A 23,621-nucleotide genomic window follows, 5' to 3' on the forward strand; every position below is an offset into this window, starting at 1 on the left:
GAATGTCCTGGTGAACTCAAATATTGGTTGATGTGTATTAGGCCTACAATGTGTTAATGAATGTAGGGGAAGTTCTGGAAACCCAGCGAGGAAGTGACCCTGATGTTATCACAGTAGTAACAAGTAGCACAGTAAATTAATGGGAGCACAGTTGCATTAAGTTGAGCTTTCAAAATTCATTCACTTTCTGAGAAGTTTAAAGATCTGAAACAACACATTCCTCGACTTCGAGCACTATCATGCAATAAGCAAATCAGTGTATTAGTAGTTTCAGAGGACTTTTTCTGGCAGGATTTAATTGCTATTACAGGCGACAGTGGGTCTAGCCATTTGAATAGATCACAAGTTACACCAACAACCCTCTGACCACATTCAGATACTAAACATTCCCATACACTGACAATTCACAATTCTCCTGTCATTAGAGTGAAGTCATTCCAGTTAATACCAACGCCCTTTCATCAGAGAGGAAGTGGGGGCTTCCTTCCTGTCAGTTCTTACCAGGACCTTGGGTGATCTGGGGGTCTGAGCTGGGTTATACCTGGCTCTGTGGTTTAGATGAGTGGGGTCTGAGCTGGGTTATACCTGGCTCTGTGGTTTAGATGAGTGGGGTCTGAGCTGGGTTATACCTGGCTCTGTGGTTTAGATGAGTGGGGTCTGAGCTGGGTTATACCTGGCTCTGGAGCCAATTCCGGGGGTCCAGTTTAGCCCTCAAGTTCCTGAGGCTCTGACGGGCCGAAGAGGGGCGTGAGAAAGGGGTGCCGTCTGACAACTCAGGGCTGTGGCTGCCCTCGCTGGAGCTGTTACTGGAGGTAGAGCTGGAGCAGGACAGGGTGGCCTGGGGGACGCATTGGGCTGGGATGGGGGCAAGGGAGGAGGAGGAGGGGGGCTGACAGGAGCACTGTAACACCCCTCCATACCCCCTGCCCCTGAGGGTGCTGAGCTTGGCGTCCAGGGAGAGGGTGCGGGGGCGGAAGTGTGAGGAGGGGGAGGAGAGGGAGAGGGGCTCTGCCCAGCCACTGTAGCGGGAGCAAGGGCTGGTGCTGCAGGGGCTGTCGCTGTCCGAGGTCAGGCTGGCTTCTGAGGAGAGCAGGCCGGGCCGGGGGCAGCGCAGGGGCTGTGGGGGAGGCGGTTGTGGGTGCGGGGGCAACCAGGAGACTCCTCGAACAGGGACATCCAGGGAGGAGAGGTCCCCAGCTGGCTCCTCAGCTCCAGCTCCTCCATCCGCCGCGCCAGGATGTCCGTCACCGTACTGATGTCATCAGAGGTGTCAATAACTAGGAGGAACAGAGGAAAGTCATTACTGTGGTCGGACAGACCGTCCTAATAACGCTGAGACAGTGGAATACAGTTCAGAGAGGCTAGACCTAGACTTGGTGATGCTAGTTGAAGGGGGGGTGGGCTCAGGTTCAATACTGCAGTGTGTGAGTGGACCCCACTGGTACTTCACCTGTCGTTGTAATAGGAGGAGAGCAGAGCACGAATCTCAGCAGACACAGCATTATCCTGCAGCAAGATACCCTCACAGGACGGGATGGTGAGGGGGGCTAGGGTCCAGGGGGGGGGGGCAGGTATGTGCATTGACGGGCAGGGTGAAATAAAGTTGTGATACATGATTTGGGGAATAAATTGATGTGCATAACGCGGTAAAAAGGAGTTCATTTAGAATGTATGAATATTAGAATTCCATTGGAGTGTAAAATTAACAATGATGGGAATAGAATGATAATGGTGGGAAAAAGGGGGGAAATGTAATTTGAGCACAGGAACAAGGGAGAGTGGCAGGGAAGGTGATAGCCAAAAAGGAAGGAATGAGAAACACAAAGAGAGAGAGAGATAAAGGAAGAGAGAGAGAGAGTCAGCACGTCAGAGAAAAGAACACTTCCATCCATTATGCATAGAGGTTGGTTGGTGTGCTAGTGTGGTGGCAGGCAGCTCAGAGTAGAGTCCGATGGAGAGCTCATGCATATGTACCACCACTGTTAGAACAGTCAGAAACACGCATGTGGTTAAGGGGACTATATCCTCTGGAAATATACTGAACAAAATTTAAAGTGTTGTCCCATGTTTCATGAGCTGAAATAAAAATCCCAGAAATGTTCCATACGCACAAAAAACGTATTTCTCTAAGATTTTGCCCACACATTTGTTTACATCCCTGGTAGTGAGCATTTCTCTTTTGCCAAGATAATCCATCCACCTGACAGGTGTGGCATATCAAGAAGCTGATTAAACAGCATGATCATTACACAGATGCACCTGGTGCTGAGGACAATAAAAGGCCACTCTAAAATGTGCAGTTTTGTCACACAACAAAATGACACAGATGTCTCAAGTTTTGATGGAGTGTGCAATTGGCATGCTGACTGCAGGAATGTCCACCAGAGCTGTTGACAGAGAATTTCTCTACCATAAGCCGCCTCCAAGGTTGTTTTAGAGAATTTGGCAGTACATTGAACCAGCCACACAACTGCAGACCACGTATAACCACGCCAGCCCAGGACCTCCACATCCGGCTTCTTTACCTGTGGGATCATCTGAGACCAGCCACCCCGACAGCTGATGAAATTGAGAAGTATTTCTGTCTGTAATAAAGCCATTTTTTCCGGGATTTTTTATTTATTGGCTGGGCCTGTCTCCCAAGTGGGTGGGCCTACCCATGGCTGCGCCCCTGCCCCGTCATGTGAAATCTATAGATTAGTGCCTCATTTATTTATTTCTATTGACTGATTTCCTTATATGAACTGTAACTGAGTAAAATCATTGAAATTGTTGCATGTTGTATTTATATATTTTTGTTCCGTATATATTTAAATGTATTTGTTTTTGTAAACCTATTAACCTATTATTAAGCTATGATTTTTGTAACCCTAAACTTATAAACTAACTAACAAATTACTATATGTTCTAGATTTATTACTAATAAATAAAAGCGGAAAGAAACTCAAGTCTAAGTGTCCACAACATATTACTGAATCATATAAAAAGTATTATGGACAATTTGGGTCGCTGTCTTACCCATTTCGTGGTAAAGAGAACCCTGTTTCGATGTGACCAGGGTTGGTTTCCGGGGCGATGGCAGCTCAATCTTCATTAAGTCGTCACAGCACTGCTTCCATTGGCCTGCAGGGAAGAAGGAAACTGTCAGTCATCTTCCAACATCCAATCAACCTGAGAAAACCACTAACGACACATCAGGAGTCAATGAGCACATGAACAAGAGCATATCAGGACCTATAGTGTAGGGTGTGTATGTCTACTCTAGGGCCAGGAGTTTTCCCCTGAGCTCACCAATGAAGAACTCAGGCCCCTAATCATGTGATCAGCCTACTTACTCATGTCATAGAACTGTTGCCAGAAGGCCTCCATCCAGCGGTGTGTGTCTTCACGACTGTCTGCTGAGAGTGTGTGTGTCACCTCCTCTCCTCCATAATGGTTACTGATACAGATACTCTGGGCCTTATTGTGGCGGTCCTTCTCCGACGCCCGTATTCTCGTCTTCTAACACACCGGATACACACACACACAATCAGCTAATAGTGTTGCATTTGACCAAATGATTCAATAACCCCCCCAAAAAGATGAATTTAAGCATCAAAGCATTTATTTTCTCGTCAACTCACAGTGCGTGAATGCACTTACTGACACACAGAGCAGTGAGTGACATATATGCCAAGTCCACTCAAGTAACCTCAAGCATGAATCTGTCCCAGTTATCAGCTATCCAGGCTGTATCACATCCGGCCGTGATTGAGAGTCCCATAGGGCGGTGCACAATTGGCCCAGCATGGTCCAGGTTTGGCCCGGGGTAGGCCGTCATTGTAAATAAGAATTTGTTCATAACTGACTTGCCTAGTTAAATACGTCCCAATTGTCTCTCATTCCTCCCAAAGTGTGCACATGTTCACTTCCCTTCACTAATTTGAAAGGAAATGACTGGTATAATGGGTGGAAACTTCCTGTAGCCCCTGCCTCCACCAATCCAATGCTTTGGGAAGTAGTAAACGAGTGTACATTTCAGGAGAAAGGAGATATTATTGTGACACCCTAAAGACAGTACTCCAAATGTATTTCCCCATCCCCACCAGTAGGTGGCAGCAGTGCCCTGTTCCGCCTCACTGGGTTCAGCTTGATCCTGAGAGCAGAGCAGTCAGAGCTGCTGATTGATGCATGATTCTACAGAACTGTCTCTGTCTGAAGCTGAATGAGGACTTTTTGCTGTGGGTCAGGGGCCACCAGCTAGCATGCTTTATTGTTTCATGTTGAGAGTGTGCGTATGTGGGACGTTTTTTTTCTCCATCCACTGACCTTATTGATGGAAATGGTAAAAGCCGGCTCTATGTTAGCCTCTACATCCTCTTGCCGGTGGTAACAGAAAAGGTTTGTCCCTTTAAGGACGCCGTAGACGTTTGTCCAACTCTGAGGGTCACCTCCAAACTGCTGTGAGAGATAGAGACGCTAATTAGAGAGAGAGAGACATGCCTTGCTATCCTCTCAAACACACACAGACACCCTCACCTTGACCTTCAAGCAGCCGCTCATCATCTGTTGGGTCATACAGTGAGGCTGGGCAGCCAGGCGACAACACACATTGCCGTAGAGAGGCACCCAGTGTGAACACTCCTCTACAGGGAACGACAGGGGGATAGAGAGAGAAAGGAATGAAACATCTACACACACACACACACACACACACACACACACACACACACACACACACACACACACACACACACACACACACACACACACACACACACACACACACACACACACACACACACACACACACACAATAGCAGGGAATAAAGTGTCACAGCTGCAAGGTGAGCCCCGAACAACAGTGGAGTGCCCATCAAACTTTATTACAGCTGTAAGTAAGGGGCAATGAATTAAGCAGCAGCACATGTCATGGTGTCTACTCCCCTGTACACCTCATCATTGGAGTTTTACACAGCACTGACTCCAATTTATTACTATGACCTTGACAATGACTGTCAGACAGCTAACATCGTGGCTGGGAGAGGGAGGGAGACTGGGATAAATGGAGAGAGAAAGACATGGGGAAAGAGGATATCTAGTCAGTAGCACAACAATGCATTCAACCAAAATGTTGTCTTCTGCATTTAACCCAACCCCTCTGAATCAGAGAGGTGTGGAGGGCTGAGAGAGCGAGAGGTACTGAAACAGAGGGAGGGAGAGAAAGAGAAGTCTGACCCATATTTACTGTACATGGATAAACCACATCCCTACTGTGATCTACCGTTGCCCGAGATGCTGAGGTCATGTGTGCGGAAGCTGTCCTGGACGTGTGACAGTGACAGGGTGGTGTGGGCCAAGAGATGGTACTTCGGTCCCCTGTGAACAGAACACATGGCAGAGGCACTGGTGAGCTGTGTGACTGTGGTACTAAATACACACGTCGGTGTCTACGTCAGTGACTTTGTGTGGGTGTTTCGCTGCAGGACTGCATACGTGTGTCTGTATGAATGACTGTACACTACATGCCTAGAAATACGTCTCAGGGTGTGTGAATATCACTAGAGAAGTAGCGTGTGTACACAACATAAACACACTCACACCACTGTGGGCAGAGGCAGCAGCAGCGTGGCTCCTCCTCCGTTGCTGATGGGGCTGCAGGCTCCAGGGTCCATGGCGACGCGGAGCTTCTTCCCTGCCGAACGGCCCAGAGAGCTGCTCAGTTTGCTGGCTAGTTTCCGAGACGTGCTCCCTGTCGAGTAGTCCTCCTCTGAACAGCAGCTGTACATCTCCACGCGCAGCTCAAATCCCGGGCTGGCCTCGCTGCTTGATACGGCAAACACATATGGAGAGATACACAGTTATACGTGCATAGAAATGCATGCACACAGCAAAAACAAATATATACAAACACACACAGTCACACACACCGAAAACACATGCTTATACATACACAGAATGTACACTGAGTGTACAAACATTAAGAACACCTTCCTAATATTCAGTTGCAGCCCCTTTTGCTCTCAGAACAGCCTCAATTTGTCAGCTCATGGACTCTACAAGGTGTTGAACGTGTTCTACAGGGATGCTGGTCCATGTTGACTCCAATGCTTCCCACAGTTGTGTCAAGTTGGCTGGATGTCCTTTGGGTGGTGGACCATTCTTGATACATACGGGAAACTGTTGAGCGTGAAAACCCCAGCAACATTGCAGTTCATAACACAAACCAATGCGCCTGGCACCTACTACCATACTAAAATATTTTGTCTTGCCCATTCACCCTCAACTGGTGAATGGCACACATACACAATCCATGTCTCAATAATCTCAAGGCTTAAACATCCTTCTTTCACCTGTCTCCTCCCCTTCATCTACACTGATTGAAGTGGATTTAACAAGTGACATCAATAAAGGATCATAGCTTTCACCTGGATCCACCTGTCAGTCTATGTCATGGAAAGAGCAGGTGTTCATAATGGTTTGTACAGTCAGTGTACAGTACCAGTCAAAAGTTTGGACACCTACTCATTCAAGGGTTTTTCTTTATTTTTACTATTTTCTACATTGTAGGATAATAGTGAAGACACCAAAACGATGAAATAACACATATGGAATATTTAGTAATCATAAAAGTGATAAACAAATCAAAATATATTTTATATTTGAGATTCCTCAAAGTAACCACCCTTTGCCTTGGTGACAGCTTTGCAAACTCTTGGCATTCTCTCAACCAGCTTCATGAGGTAATCACCTGGAATGCATTTCAATTAACAGGTATTCCTTGTTAAAAGTTCATTTGTGGAATGTCTTTCCTTCTTAATGTGTTTGAGCCAATCAGTTGTGTTGTGACAAGGTAGGGGGGTATATAGAAGATAGCCCTATTTGGTAAAAGACCAAGTCCATGTTATGGCAAGAACAGAACAAATAAGCAAAGACAAACGACAGTCCATCATTACTTTAAGACATGAAGGTCAGTCAATGCGGAAAATGTCAAGAACTTTTAACGTTTCTTCAACTGCAGTCGGAAAAACCATCAAGCACTATGTTGAAACTGGCTCTCATGAGTAACGCCACAGGAAAGGAAGACCAAGAGTTACCTCTACTACTGAGGATAAGTTCATTAGAGTTACCAGCCTCAGAAATTGCATCCCAAATAAATGCTTCACAAAGTTCAAGTAACAGAGACATCTCAACATCAACTGTTTAGAGGAGACTGTGTGAATCAGGCCTTCGTGGTCGAATTGCTGCAAAGAAACCACTACTAAAGGACACCAATAAGAACAAGAGACTTTCTTGGGCCAAGAAACACAAGCAATGGATATTAGACCGGTGGAAATCTGTCCTTTGGTCTGATGAGTCCAAATTTCAGATTTTTGGTTCCAACCGCCGTGTCTTTGTGAGATGCAGAGTAGGTGAACGGATGATCTCCGCATGTGTGGTTCCCACCGTGAAGCATGGAGGCGCAGGTGTGATGGTACATTGCTGGTGACAGTGACACTGTCAGTGATTTGTTTAGAATTCAAGGCACACTTAACCAGCATGGCTACCACAGCATTCTGCAGCGATATGCCATCCCACATGGTTTGCACTTAGTGGGACTGTCATTTGTTTTTCAACAGGACAATGACCCAACAGACCTCCAGGCTGTGTAAGGGCTATTTGACCAAGAAGGAGAGTGATGGAGTGCTGCATCAGATGACCCGGCCTCCACAATCACCCGACCTCAACCCAATTGAGATGGTTTTGGAAGATTTGGGCCACAGAGTGAAAGAAAAGCAGTCAACAAGTGCTCAGCATATGTGGGGACTCCTTCAAAACTGTTGGAAAAGCACTCCAGGTAAAGCTGGTTGAGAGTGTGCAAAGCTGTCATCAAGGCAAAGGGTGGCTACTTTGAAGAATCTCAAATATAAAATGTATTTTGATTTGTTGAACACTCTTTTGATTACTACATGATTCCATATGTGTTATTTCATAGTTTTGATGTCTTCACTATTATTCTACAATGTAGAAAACAGTAAAAATAAAGAAAAACCCTTGAATGAGTAGGTGTGTCCAAACTTTTGACTGGTACTATATATGTATCAGTTACTGATACAGGATTTCAAAAATATATCCATTATCTACCTTAATCTTATCTATCTTTATCATACAATCATGACATTAAATAAACATGCCCTTATACAGACCAAACAACACTCTCTATATGAAAGATAAGACAGCAAGGCTGTGTTTACACAGGCAGCCCAATTCTGATATATTTCCACTAATTGGTATTTTGACCAATCAGATTAGCTCTTTTGCCAATAATTGTGTAAACGCAGCCTTAGATACAACACAACCCAAATAGGACTTACAACACTATGGTGTTGTCAAAGCAGATGTCGGTGAGTGTCCGGTCCACTATCACCATGTCTGTGTCGTGGATCTCCGCCCCCACCTGGAGCAGACAGAACACTGCACACCGATGCAGCTCTGAGAGAGGTAGAGAGAGAGAGAGGTAGAGAGAAGAGAGGTAGAGAGAGAGAGAGGTAGAGAGAGAAAGAGAGGTAGAGAGAGAGAGAGAGGTAGAGAGAGAGAGAGAGGTAGAGAGAGAGAGAGGTAGAGAGAGAGAGGTAGAGAGAGAAGAGGTAGAGAGAGAGAGAGAGAGGTAGAGAGAGAGAGAGGTAGAGAGAGAGAGAGGTAGAGAGAGAGAGGTAGAGAGAGGTAGAGAGAGAGAGAAGAGAGGTAGAGAGAGAGGTAGACAGAGCGAGAGAGAGGTAGACAGAGAGAAGAGGGGAGGTAGGCAGAGAGAGATAGAGAGAGAGGTAGACAGAGAGAGATAGAGAGAGAGGTAGACAGAGAGAGGGAGAGGTAGAGAGAGAGAGAGAGAGAGAGAGGTAGAGAGAGGTAGAGAGAGAGGTAGAGAGAGAGAGGTAGAGAGAGAGAGAGGTAGAGAGAGAGAGGTAGAGAGAGAGAGGTAGAGAGAGAGGTAGAGAGAGGTAGAGAGGTAGAGAGGTAGAGAGAGAGGTAGAGAGAGAGGTAGAGAGGTAGAGAGAGAGAGAGAGAGGTAGAGAGAGAGGTAGAGAGAGAGGTAGAGAGAGGTAGAGAGAGTAGAGGTAGAGAGAGAGAGAGAGAGGTAGAGAGAGAGAGAGAGAGAGGGAGAGAGAGAGAGAGAGAGAGGTAGAGAGAGAGAGAGAGAGAGAGGTAGAGAGGTAGAGAGAGAGAGAGGTAGAGAGAGAGAGAGAGAGGTAGAGAGAGAGAGAGAGGTAGAGAGAGAGAGAGAGGTAGAGAGAGAGAGGTAGAGAGAGAGAGGTAGAGGGAGAGAGGTAGAGGGAGAGAGGTAGAGGGAGAGCGAGGTAGAGAGAGATAGAGGTAGAGAGAGAGGTAGAGGTAGAGAGAGAGGTAGAGGTAGAGAGAGAGGTAGAGGTAGAAGAGAGGTAGAGAGAGAGGTAGAGAGAGAGAGGTAGAGAGAGAGAGAGAGGTAGAGAGAGAGAGAGGTAGAGAGAGAGAGAGAGAAGTGAGAAAAGCAGCATGTGGAAGACATTTGACTAGATTTCCCCACTTGAGAACTCCTCTGGCACTATCTGCACCCTCTGTGGATGTTTTAAACAGACGGAGGCTACAGAGTAAATGATTGGAGGATTGTGGGTTTGGCTGTCACACTGGCCAGACTGGGAGGAACAACACCAACTCTAGCAGCTGTTGGACTTGGACAGCCGCACTGTGAGAGTCTGGCCTAAGTAGCTTTAAGAGTGTTCTTCACATGCAGCACGGTGTGTGAGTGTATCATTTTACACTAAATGTATTTGGGAGTGTGAGTGTATCATTTTACACTAAATGTATTTGGGAGTGTGAGTGCAGGTGTGTATGTGCATGCATGTATCAAAAGCACACACTCTGTCCTTGCCATCTTGGGCTTCCTTATCTTCCCACTGCACTTAACAACCTGCACTAATTGCCTCATTAAGCTCCACCAGGCTCCTGTCCCTGGAGTTCATTAGTATGCGTATAGATCTATTAGCTCATGCAGACCTCACCTAGGAGTCGGGTTTCAGACCTCACCAAGGAGTCGGGTTTCAGACCTCACCAAGGAGTCGGGTTTCAGACCTCACCAAGGAGTCTTTTTTACCATAACACGTAGCAGTCAATATAAACCAGAACACAGCAGTATCAAAAGAGCACCTAGAACTACAATTACCAGATCCTACGCAGATCCAGGCCTCTTTGCTGCAGTAGCACAGACAAAGACAACAGAACAGAAGAGGGCTGTCTGCGCGGCAGGTTTCTAAGCCGAGGGCCATCATACCCATCACTTACTGTTGGAATGTCTGCTTGTCAGTGAGCTGCTGACTTTACAGAGGGAAAAATAGAAACGTACATACATTTCAATAGCCGTATAGAAGTTAAGATCTACACGTCTTTTTAAAAGAGCATGAACTGTTATGGTCAAATGTTCAGTGCTTCAGTTCTAATACATTAAGAGTTTTCTTGCCCAGGGCCCAAAGCGTCTCAGAGTAGGAGTGCTGACATAGGATCCGATCTCCCACCTGTCCATGTAATGTTATTCATTATCATCTAAAAGATTAAACTGATTCTAGATCAGCACTCCTACCCTGGAGGCTTTGTGGATACCACTTTACCCAAATTCGAATCGATTCACATGGCTTCACTCACTCAGTTGACTCACATCACATCTCTTCACACAAAATCAAAGCAAATGGATAATAGCACATTGATGAGTCTATTCACACCAGTTCTTGCACACTGACTCCTCACCTCCTTTATTCTTGAAGTACTCTGTGTCTTTCCACATGAGAGGGATCCGCAGGTCTGCAATGACAAAGGACAGTCAGAGTGACAGTGAAATCAGCCACAAATGTAACGTACACACACACACACACACACAGAAACACGTACCACACACACACACACACACACACACACACACACACACACACACACACACACACACACACACACACACACACACACACACACACACACACACACACACACACACACACACACACACACACACACACACACACACACACAGATCCCTGATCTTTATCTCCTCCATCAGGCAGTCACTGTCATAATGCCACTCGGTGTGTGATCTGTGTGTGTGTGTGTGGTGTGTGATCTGTGTGTGTGTGGTGTGTGATCTGTGTGTGTGTGCGCGCGCTTGTGTGTGTATGATGAATTTCTGTACAGTGGATGTCTAGTCTAACATAGTCCATGCTCTGAACTGAGCTTACTAGCTAAATGGCTTCTGTCTACCCAGTCAATCAATGATAAGTCACAACTTCTGTTCATCAACTCAACACTCCCTTTGTGTGTGTGTGTGCCCCTCTATCTGAGAGCAGTCCGAAGCAGACAGACAGGCCTCAGAGCCCTCTGTCCTCCTGTCCTCCCACTGAGCCAGCGCAGTTCATCATAATCCTTTAATTACCTATTTTCCTTTCTACTCCCACCCTCATCCTTTTATTTCGTTTAGTTTATTATGATCCCCATTAGCTTTTGCCGAAGCAGCAGCTACACTTCGTAGGGTCCACAAAAAACATGGCAAGTAACAAAACATTGATAGACAAGGAAAGTCACACAAATGTAAAATACAACGATATCCAAACAATGCAACTAAAACATTATACAACAATACAACAACAAAAAATGATGGTGTGTTAAGGGAAAGGTGTGCTGCTCTGTTTTGAGCCAGCTGCAGGTTTGCTAGGTCTTTCTTTGCAGTACATGACCATATTACCAGACAGTTATCAAGATAGGACCAAAGCCTGAACAACTAGTACAGTTGACTTTTGTCTAAAAAATATATTGTATAACAGACCACTGCCCATGATAACTGACCATCCAATGTTATACCTAGAAGTTTGGCTTCCTCAACTTGCGCAATGATCACACCCTTTAATGAGTAGGAGTATGTTCACATGCAAACAATAATGAGACTATTGTGGATACTCAGATTAATATAATAGTTTGATTATAACATTTAATGCTTTGGAAGAAGAACGATTTCTTTAATAATCCTGTTTACATGGACACATCTGAAATCAGGCTACCTGATGGCACTCTGATCAATGCCGAAAATTGCCAATCAAACTAAACGTTCTACCACAGCGACCATGTTATTTTGGGAAGCATATTTGTTCTGAGTTTCGGACATAATATATGTTTGTTTGTGAAACTACTTCTAAGACATGTACATCCAGTTCCGAACTCACTTCACTCGCGCTAAAGAGAGAGATTTGAGCTCCCGGTGCTGGCAGATCAGATACACCACTGGAATGCCCATTAAGATGTTTACACGTCCTGATAATTCAAAAGATTGCCCAGAAAACCAGGTGTTTTAATCAGCAGATGCTTATTTCGATTTTGACCGTACGCCGATTAAGATAAGTAGAATAAGGTGTTTACATGACTATTGCATAATCTGCCTACTGACATAATCAGTGAATATCGAATTATTACTGTGCATGTCAACGTACTAAATATTTTGAATCAAACACAAATTTCAGTGAGCTCACTGGTTTTGGGTGCTGACATGTAGAGTGTGGAATCAGCCGCATACATACTCATTCTAGCTTTGTGTAAGACCAGTGGCAAATAATTTGTAAAAATAGAGAAGAGTAACGTTCCAAGGCAACTGCCCTGAGGGACACCGCACTGTACATATCTGATGTCAGAGAAGCTTCCATTGAATAATATTCTCTGTTTTTTGGGGGGGATAAATAACTCTCCAACCATGTGATGACAGGTGATGTAAAGCCACTGCAAGTTTGTTTTTTCTATTTATAATCAATAACATCAAAGGCTGCACTGAAACCTAACAATATAGCTCCAACTTATTATCCATTACCATTAACCAATCATCAGTCATCTAAGTCAGTGCAGTAGTAGTTGAGTGCCCTCTATACCCATGATGAAAGTGTCATGACACTGGCCTGTGGGTAAGGTTATGACCCCCCCCCCATAAATAACTTTCTCCCTTCCCTCTCTCTCTTGACTCTACAGAGGGACTCTTGAATAGCCTTTGTTAAACAGAGTCTGGGAACATCAAAGAAGTTGGGGGGAAATGTACCATATTTTCGTAATCCGACCAGTTGAACATATGCGTTGGTACTTAATGAATATGATGTCAGTTCGGTTGTCATCTGAGACATTCTCATCAATGATAGGATGACAAACTCTACAGTGGAAAGTCTACACAGAGTTATCAGATTCACATGGAATTGTTGAGCAATTTAAATCTTTGAATTTAAAATTATTGGTGAAAAGATTAAATGTAATTTTAGCTTCCAAATGAGAGATTTGGGTTTTCATAAGGTTAGGGCTCTGCTAATCAGTGGCCCGCCCCTGTGAAGAGACATGGGTTATAAAACTATGAAAACACACCCTTCTCCCTCCACTATTTAAAGCCCTTGACAAAAATGTAACCTCCTGTTCCGAGGACGACGGTCCATACGTTAAAAAGGACTAACATGTCAACTACAGAACTAAGCCAACCTCAGCGTGAGCTTTGGTTGTGAATGGTATGAACTTTGAACTCTTATTCACTAAAGAAGTGAGACATCCTAGCCGTTGAGTTAGCAACAGCAGCTGTAAATGTGGGCTAGGAAAGGACAGACAGAGTATCCCGTCTACCACACAACGACGACACTACAACGTATCCCGTTCACCACCAGAGACACTCTTCAAAGGACAAAGGACTCTGTTGGGCAACACGGCCTTCCATCTACCACCAACCTATTGAAGCGCAGCTCAGAGTAAATATTTATTGCATTTTCCTTTTCCAAATGGGCGGTAATTTAGAATGCATAGGATATTGTATTTACGATAGCACAGCTTCTCCCTTTGTTCCTCAGTCTTCCCGCTCTTTCACTCAAACCCAACCCACCAGGGACGTTTTCCTTTATGACATAATTGGTAATCAAGGTATGATTCATTCTGTGTATATGTAATTCTGTGTGATTAGTTAGGTATTTAGTAAATAAATAATTAAACCCAATTTTGTATTGCTGATTCAACTTGTTAGCCAGGGTTCGTGAAGATAACCAAGAATTTACAACTTTCAGATGAGACTGAAATAATGTGACGATTAACATTGACTGCCATTGATGTAAAATATTACTAGGTCTTTAAGAGTTTATTCGGAAGATAACAGCTCTATAAATATTATTTCGTGGTGCCACAACTTTCTAGTTAATTACATTTACATGATTAGCTCAATCAGGTAATATTAATTACAGAGAAAGGATTTTATAGAATAGCATGTCATATCACTTAATCCGGCATAGCCAAAGACACGACAAAAGTCAGTAGTTAACTTGTCTGAAAAATAGCATTGTATTTGGTCAAACACAATCCTCTCCATCAATTTACTAAGAATAGGCAGCAAACTGATTGGGCGGCTGTTAGAGCCAGCAAAGGGTGCTTTACTATTTTTAGGCAGTGGAATTACTTTAGCTTCCTTCCATGCCTGTGGACACACTCTCCTATACGTTTGGTTAAAGATATAGCAAATAGGGGTGGTAATACGGCTCCGTTGGTAGAGCATGGTGCTTGCAATGCCAAGATTGTGGGTTCGAATACCAGGACCATAAATACATTTTAAAAAAAAGAAATGCACGCCTGACTAAGTCATTTTGGATAAAAGCGTCTGCTAAATGACATGTAAAAAATGAAACATCCTCTCACGGTCAACTGCGTTTATTTTTAGCAAACTTAACATTTGTAAATATTTGTGTAAATAGTCTGATGATGCTGTGACACACCGCCCCAGACCATGACGGACCCTCCACCTCCAAATCGATCCCGCTCCAGAGTACAGGGCTCGGTGTAACGCTCATTCCTTCGACGATAAACGCGAATCCGACTATCACCCCTGGTGAGACAAAACCGCAACTCGTCAGTGAAGAGCACTTTTTGCCAGTCCTGTCTGGTCCAGCGACGATGGGTTTGTGCCCATAGGCAACGTTGTTACCGTGATGTCTGGTGAGGACCTGCCTTACAACAGGCCTACAAGCCCTCGGTTGAGCCTCTCTCAGCCTATTGCGGAAAGTCTGAGCACTGATGGAGGGATTGTGCATTCCTGGTGTAACTCGGGCAGTTGTTGTTGCCATCCTGTACCCATCCGGCAGGTGTAACATTCAGATGTACCGATCCTGTGCAGGTGTTGTTACACGTGGTCTGCCACTGTGAGGACGATCAACTGTCAAACCTGTCTCCCTGTAGCGCTGCCTTAGGCGTCTCACAGTACAGACATTACAATTTATTGCCCTGGACACATCTGCAGTCCTCATGCCTCCTTGCAGCATGCCTAAGGCACGTTCACACAGATGAGCAGGGACCCTGGGCATCTTTCTTTTGGTGTTTTTCAGAGTCAGTAGAAAGGCCTCTTTAGTGTCCTAAGTTTTCATAACTGTGACCTTAATTGCCTACCGTCTGTAAGCTGTTAGTGTCTTAACGACCATTCCACATGTGCATGTTCATTAATTGTTTATGGTTCATTAAACAAGCATGGGAAACAGTGTTTAAACCCTTTACAATGAATATCTGTGAAGTTATTTGGATTTTTACAAATTATCTTTGAAAGACTTGGTCCTGAAAAAGGAACATTTCTGTTTTTGCTGAGTATATTTTAACACAGTCTGCTACCATTCTCAACAGTTTCCCATCAATAGCTTTTCCACCTCTCCCACACGGACTTGACCAAAATAAAAACAGCAATCCTCTTCTTTCATTATTAGATCTTTTATACAAAAATATGATGGTTCACTGTTCAATGTTGTCATTTCATGTCTGAGTGTTTCCACTTTAGTAGTGAAATAGTCATTGAAATGATTGGCAATATCGAAAGGTTTTGTTATAAATGACCCATCACCTTCAATGAACGATGGAGATTAATTAGGTTTTCTGCCCATGGTATCATTTAAGGTACTCCAAAGTATTTTTCCATTGTGTTTTATGTAATTTATCTTTATTTGGTAATACAAGTTATTTTTCTTTGTGTTAAGTTTAGTCACAACATTTCTCCATTGACAATATGTCAACCAATCAGCTGAGCAGCATAACTTGTTTGCCACCTCTTTTGCATAATTTCTTTAAACAATAAAATGTTTAAATCCTCACCCCCTCATTCCCTCCCCCCCTAACGTCATCCTCACCCGTTCATTCCTTATCCCCCCAAACCCATTCCTCCCTCTCCCCCAAACCCATTCCCCCCCCCAACCCATTCCTTCTCTTCCCCAAACACAGTCCTCCCTCTCCCCCCAAGCCCAGTCCTCCCTCTCCCCCCAAGCCCAGTCCTCCCTCTCCCCCCAAACCCATCCCCCCAACCCATTCCTTCTCTCCCCCCAAACCCAGTCCTCCCTCCAAGCCCAGTCCTCCCTCTCCCCCCAAACCCATCCCCCCCAACCCATTCCTTCTCTCCCCCCAAACACAGTCCTCCCTCTCCCCCCAAGCCCAGTCCTCCCTCTCCCCCCAAACCCAAACCCATCCCCCCCTAAACCCATTCCTCCCTCTCCCCACCAAACCCATTCCTCCCTCTCCCCCCAAACCCAGTCCTCCCTCTCCCCCCAAACCCAGTCCTCCCTCTCCCCCAAACCCAGTCCTCCCTCCCCCCAAACCCAGTCCTCCCTCTCCCCCCAAACCCAGTCCTCCCTCTCCCCCCAAACCCAGTCCTCCCTCTCCCCCCAAACCCAGTCCTCCCTCTCCCCCCTTACACCCAGCCTAACCCCTTATCCCACTCACCCTTTAAATTCACCCCTTTCCATAACCCACATACCCTCACCCCTCCCTAGTGCGGGGTCCTCCTTGGGGGGTGGCTAAGAGACCCAGAGACGATCTTGCTTATCATGAGCCTGCCCCCCTCAGCATGACGGACAGCATATGCATGGCATAATAGGAGATGAGACAGGGTGTCAGGGCCTGGGGCTGATGAAGTGGACTACATGAAGCTCTGCTATTGGGTAGACATGCATCTTTCCTTTACATAGGTAAACACACACACACACACACACACACACACACACACACACACACACACACACACACACACACACACACACACACACACACACACACACACACACACACACACACACACACACACACACACACACACACACACACACCTGGGGCCTACCTGAGATGGCCACCTTTCCTTTACAGGGTAGTCTGTCGTCCGTGGGCCCTGCATCCGCTGACCTAGTAGAGACAGAAAGAAGAGGATGACAACGGAAATTCTAATTGTAAACCCTGCTCAATTGCACACTTAGAACACATTAAACCCTTCACCCTATGGGTATACCTCCATTTATGCGCCTCTAAGTTCCTACCCCGCCCCCTTGCCTTGCCCGTTTACCCTCTGACCTTAGTGCGACCCTCTGCATGACCTGGGCCTCCTTCATCCTCTGCAGCTCTGACATGAAGGCCATGATGCGGATGTTGCAGGTGAGCAGGCTCTTGGAGGCCTCTAGGGCCTGGTCTCTCTGGGAGCAGGCAGCCAGCAGCTTACAGGCCCCGTCACGCATCCGGATCTCATGGTCTATCTTCTTCTGGATGTTACTGTCCTGCAGGCAGAGAGAGAGGGAGGGAGAGATGGGTTAGGACATTTTACTGACTGGAACAGGGTTGGTCTTTGAGTGTGGAGTGAGACTGTAACAAGAGGGTAAGTGTGACAGTTCAATTTAAATGTGACAATGACTGTGAAGAAGAGCGTTTGTGTTTATGGGAGAGAGAGGGCAAACGTGTGTGTGTGTGTGTGTGTGTGTGTGTGTGTGTGTGTGTGTGTGTGTGTGTGTGTGTGTGTGTGTGTGTGTGTGTGTGTGTGTGTGTGTGTGTGTGTGTGTGTGTGTGTGTGTGTGTGTGTGTGTGTGTGTGTGTCTCTCTCTCTCTCGTGGGCCCATTAGTGGAGTGTATCCCTGAAAGCGTTCTGGTGTCTCTGTGCGGTGAGGCGTGGGTCGGTCGGGGCATAGAGTAGTCAGGAAGAAGTTGTAAATATGCCCTTACGCCCTTCTGCCTCCCCTCCGGCACGCAGACACCAAGATGCTTAATCATTTAACATACACACCTGTCTATATAAGATCCCACAGTTGACAGTGCATGTCAGAGCAAAAACCAAGCCATGAGATCGAAGGAATTGTCTGTGACAGGATTGTGTCGAGGCACATATCTGGGGAACGGTACCAAAACATTTCTGCAGCATTGAAGGTCCCCAAGAACACAGTGGCCTCCTTCGTTCTTAAATGGAAGAAGTTTGGAAACACCAAGACTCTTCCTAGAGCTGGCAGTCCAGCCAAACTGAGCAATCGGGGGAGAAGGGCCTTGGTCAGGGAGGTGAGCAAGAACCCGATGATCACTCTAACAGAGCTCCTGAGTTCCTCTGTGGAGATGGGAGAACCTTCCAGAAGGACAACCATCTTTGCAGGACTCCACCAATAAGGCCTTTGTGGTAGAGTGACCAGACAGAAGCCACTCCTCAGTAAAAGGCACACGAAAGGCACCAGTGAAACAAGATTCTCTGGTCTGATGAAACCAAGATTGAACTCTTTGGCCTGAATGCCAAATGTCATGTCTGGAGGAAATCTGGTACCATCCCTACGGTGAAGCATGGTGGTGGAAGCATCATGCTGTGGGGATGTTTTTCAGTGGCAGGGACTGGGAGACTAGTCAAGATCAAGGAAAAGATGAAAGGCGCAAAGTACAGAGAGATCCTTGATGAAAAGTGCTCTGGAGCAGGTTAGGAACTCAGACTGGGGCGAAGGTTCAACTTCCAACAAGACAGCGACCCTAAGCACACAGCCAAGACAACGCAGGAGTGGCATCAGGACAAGTCTCTGAATGTCCTTGAATGGCCGAGCCAGAGCCCAGACTTGAACCCGATGGAAAATCTCTGGAAAAACCTGAAAATAGCTGTGCAGCGACGCTCCCCATCCAACCTGACAGAGCTTGAGAAGAATGGGAGAAACTCGCCAAATACAGGTGTGCAAAGCTTGTAGCATCATAACCTAGAAGACTTGACGTTGTAATCGCTGCCAAAAGTGCTTCAACAAAGTAATGATAAAAGGGTCTGAATACTTATGTAAATGTGATTTAAGTTTTTTTATTTTTAATAAATTAGCAAAATCAACGGCAGGAGAGGGAGGGAGGGAGCGAGGGGTAGGGCCAGGAGAGAGAGAGAGGGAGGGAGTAAGGGGCAGGGCCAGGACAGAGAGAGAGAGAGAGAGAGAGAGAGAGAGAGAGAGAGAGAGAGAGAGAGTGTAAGGGACAGGGCCAGGAGAGGGAGGGAGTGAGGGGCAGGGGTAGGCGAGGGAGGGAGCGAGGGAGGGGCAGGGCCAGAAGAGGGAGAGGGAGGGAGCGAAGGAGGGGCAGGGCCAGGAGAGGGAGAGGCAGGGCCAGGAGAGGGAGAGGGAGGGAGCGAAGGAGGGGCAGGGCCAGGAGAGGGAGAGGCAGGGCCAGGAGAGGGAGGGGCAGGGCCAGAAGAGGGAGGGGCAGGGCCAGGAGAGGGAGAGGGAGGGAGCGAAGGAGGGGCAGGGCCAGGAGAGGGAGAGGCAGGGCCAGGAGAGGGAGAGGCAGGGCCAGGAGAGGGAGAGGCAGGGCCAGAAGAGGGAGAGGCAGGGCCAGAAGAGGGAGAGGGAGGGAGCGAAGGAGGGGCAGGGCCAGGAGAGGGAGAGGCAGGGCCAGGAGAGGGAGAGGGAGGGAGCGAAGGAGGGGCAGGGCCAGGAGAGGGAGAGGCAGGGCCAGGAGAGGGAGAGGCAGGGCCAGAAGAGGGAGGGGCAGGGCCAGGAGAGGGAGAGGGAGGGAGCGAAGGAGGGGCAGGGCCAGGAGAGGGAGAGGCAGGGCCAGGAGAGGGAGGGAGTGAAGGAGGGGCAGGGCCAGGAGAGGGAGAGGCAGGGCCAGGAGAGGGAGAGGCAGGGCCAGGAGAGGGAGGGGCAGGGCCAGGAGAACCGTGACTGCTGCAGTAGAGAGAGAGAGAGAGAGAGCGCCTACATTTTATAATTTATGCTGCTGCTCTTGCTTTTCACACCGGCACAGACACCCACATACACATGATACATACACACATGATAACACACACACTCTACACACACACATACACATGGATTTTGTATTGTAGATAAACTATATATACAACAGTGTGTGGACATCACTTCAATAGTGGATTTGGCTATTTCAGCCATACCCATTGCTGACTGGTGTATAAAATTGAGCACACCGCCATGCAATCTCCATAGACAAACATTGGCAGTAGAATGGCCTTACTGAAGAGCTCAGTGACTTTCAACGTGGCAGCGTCATAGAATGCCACCTTTCCAACAAGTTTGTCAAATGTCTGCCCTACTAGAGCTGCCCCGGTCAACTGTAAGTGCTGTTATTGTGAAGTGGAAACGTCTAGGAGCAACAACGTCTCGGATGCGAGGTGGTAGGCCACACAAGCTCACAGAACGGGACGACTGACTGTTGAAGCGTGCAGCACGTGTAAAAATAGTCTGTCCTCAGTTGCACACAATGCTAAGATCACCATGCGCAATGCCAAGCATTGGCTGGAGTGGTGTAAAGCTCGCCGCCATTGGACTCTGGAGCAGTGAAAACACGTTCTCTGGAGTGATGAAACACGCTTCCCCATCTTGCAGTCCGACGGATGAATCTAGATTTGGCGGATGCCAGGAGAACATACCTGCCCGATATCATAATGCCAACTGTAAAGTTTGGTAGATGAGGAATAATGGTCTGGTGCTGTTTTTCATGGTTCGGGCCCCTTAGTTCCAGTGAAGGGAAATCTTAACGATACAGCATACAATGACATTCTAGACGATTCTGTGCTTCCAACTTTGTGGCAACAGTTTGGTGGAAGGCCCTTTCCTATTTCAGCATGACAATGCCCCCGTGCACAAAGCGAGGTCCGTACAGAAATGATTGGTTGAGATCGGTGTGGGAGAACTTGACTGGCCTGCACAGAGCCCTGACCTCAACCCCATCGAACACCTTTGGGATGAATTGGAACGCCGACTGCGAGCCAGGACTAATCGCCCAACATCAGTGCCCAGCCTCACTAATGCTCTTGTGGTTGAATGGAAGCAAGTCCCCACAGCAAGGTTCCAACATCTAGTGGAAATCCTTCCCAGAAGAATGGAGGCTGTTATAGCAGCAAAGGGGGGACCAACTCCATATTAATGAGTAAGATTTTGGAATGAGATGTTCGATGAGCAGGTGTCCACATACATTTGGTCATGTATTGTATGTGGTACTAGAGTAGTGGCCTGATGGCACACACTTAATGTGTTGTGAAAAGTATTATGACATGTAGTCATGTAATATTTAGTTTTTGTATATAACTGCCTTAATGTTGCTGCACCCCAGGAAAAGATCCTTAATAAATACAAATACAAGAGTGGAGCGTGTAGCTTGTTGTTGACCAATCATGAGTCATCAAAGCGGCATTATAAACTGGGTGGTTCGAGCCGTTAATGCTGATTGACTACAGCTGTGGTATATCGTACCGTTTACCATGGGTATGACAAAACATTTATTTTTACTGCTCTAATGACGTTGGTAACCCGTTTATAATAGCAATAAGGCACCTTGAGGCTTTGATATATGGCCAATATACCACGGCTAAGCGCTGTGTCCATAAGAACAGCTCTTAGCCCGTGGTATATTGGCCATATACCTCACCTGCTTGGGCATTATTGCTTAAATAAGCTACAGCCGTAGAGCCTCGCTCTGTGTGTGGCAAAAGTTTGAAGATATCTACACGAATCAATGGAAGATGGAATTAAAATGACAGAATTAAAAGTTAAAGGAGAAGGACCGCATCTGGATCCGACCAGGTCTGTACGGAACGGCTCTAGCTGTCCTCAGGTCCGTTTGGAACGATCTCTATATTTAAAAAAAAAACAGATGCATATCAGGTCCGGATGGGAAAGCTCCAGGTCCATTTTGGAATTTGGACCCATGAAGACGTCTAAAACAAACAAGCACGCACGCACGCACACACACACACACACACACACACACACACACACACACACACACACACACACACACACACACACACACACACACACACACACACACACACACACACACACACACACACACACACACACACACACACACACACACACACACACTCCTGAACCATATTCTTCATCATAGCAGGTCTTTTGACCCGTCTTGTTTCATTTTCACTCATTGCTGCTCACTTGGCAAAGTTGGAGCAAACTCTCCCCACCTAGCGTCCTATCCCTGTGTAATTTGTGCGCCAGTCAATACACTTCTGCTGTGTCAGTGCTGCAATGCAGTTGGAATATCTTATTGCTCAATGAGTCCATTTTCCCCGTCTCTCTCTCCTTGCTCTCCCTCAGGTGATGTCATCAACCTGGGCGACAGGCAGCTAACGGTGCTGCACATGCCCGGCCACTCCCGGGGAAGCATCTGCCTGCACGACGGGGACAACAAGATGCTGTTCAGCGGGGACGTGGTCTATGACGGAGCCATGGTCGACTGGCTGCCCACCAGCCGGGTCAGCGACTACGTCAGTAGCTGTGAGCGCCTGGTGGGGCTGGTGGATAGTGAGCAGGTGGACCAGGTAATGCCGGGACACTATCACACGTTTGGTGCAAAACGGCTCCACCACATCGCCTCGGGGTACATCGACAGAGCCGGCACCTGCCCGGCACGCTTCTCCACATTTGCCTGGAGGACCTTGGCCGGATTGGCGCTACGGGCGTCCAACACACGTGGCATCTGCTAGCCACATGAAGAGGCTGGCACCCCAGGTTGAATCTTTTGCAGAGTTAGACTGGGGGATGTGAATCACCCCCTCAATTAACAGGATTTCCTTGTATTGTCTATTATAAACTGATGTAATCCAATGTATGTTATTTTAAATGATTCATCAAAATGCCCCCATTAAATTACATCAGGCAATGATTGACAGAATATTGAGATTCCCATTATTACAGGATTCATTAAAGACTGGAAAATTAATCTTGTTTATTATGTAATATTAAGATAAATATTAAGTTGTGTGATCGTTGGAATGCTCTTTCCCATGAGGTAGCCTAGTAGTTAGAGCGTTGGATTAGTAACTGAAAGGTTGCAAGTTCAAATCCCCGAGCTGACAAGGTACAAATCTGTCGTTCTGCCCCTGAACAGTTAACCCACTGTTCCTAGGCCGTCATTGAAAATAAGAAATTGTTCTTAACTGACTTACCTAGTAAAAAAATAAAATATGACAGTGTTTCTTAACCCCAGTACCTCGGGAGTCCCCACAACTACTTAAGCTCTTGATCATTAGTTGAATCAGGTGTGCTATCGCTGAGCTAAAACATATTTAAGAAACCATAGGGAGGCCCGCTTGGACTGGAGATGAATAACATAGTTCCCTTAGGGGACACAATGTGACAGCACAACACCTACACAGAGACCAACAGACACAGACAGACAGAGGGCATGACTCAGCAGTATCTTTTATAACCTTGTCCCCCAGGCTAAGAGAGAGGGAGCTGGTGGAGGAGACCTATATATTTTGTAACACTAGTCTTGGGCGGGCCAAGTTTTTTTTCGGGCCGCCTATGAATAAAAAAAAATAACATTTTCGGGGCGGATTTTTTTTGTCAGTGTTATCTAATATTTATATATTT

At 46.5% G+C, this 23,621-nt stretch overlaps 1 protein-coding gene and 1 pseudogene across 4 annotated transcripts in view; both read right to left on the reverse strand.

Moving 5' to 3' along the window:
* Positions 1-567: 567 nt before the first annotated feature.
* The window catches only part of LOC120046789 (rhotekin-like), a 137,471-nt gene continuing 114,417 nt past the window's right edge, over positions 568-23,621 (reverse strand). For all 4 annotated transcript variants that reach the window (XM_038992546.1, XM_038992339.1, XM_038992478.1 and 1 more), the window contains one exon: positions 568-673. The gene's annotated coding sequence lies outside the window, so the exon portion shown is untranslated. The remainder of the gene's footprint in view (positions 674-23,621) is intronic.
* Positions 643-21,660, reverse strand: LOC120050375 (annotated as a pseudogene).

Source organism: Salvelinus namaycush, chromosome 1 (genome assembly GCF_016432855.1).
Source record: "Salvelinus namaycush isolate Seneca chromosome 1, SaNama_1.0, whole genome shotgun sequence".
Classification (NCBI taxonomy): domain Eukaryota; kingdom Metazoa; phylum Chordata; class Actinopteri; order Salmoniformes; family Salmonidae; genus Salvelinus; species Salvelinus namaycush.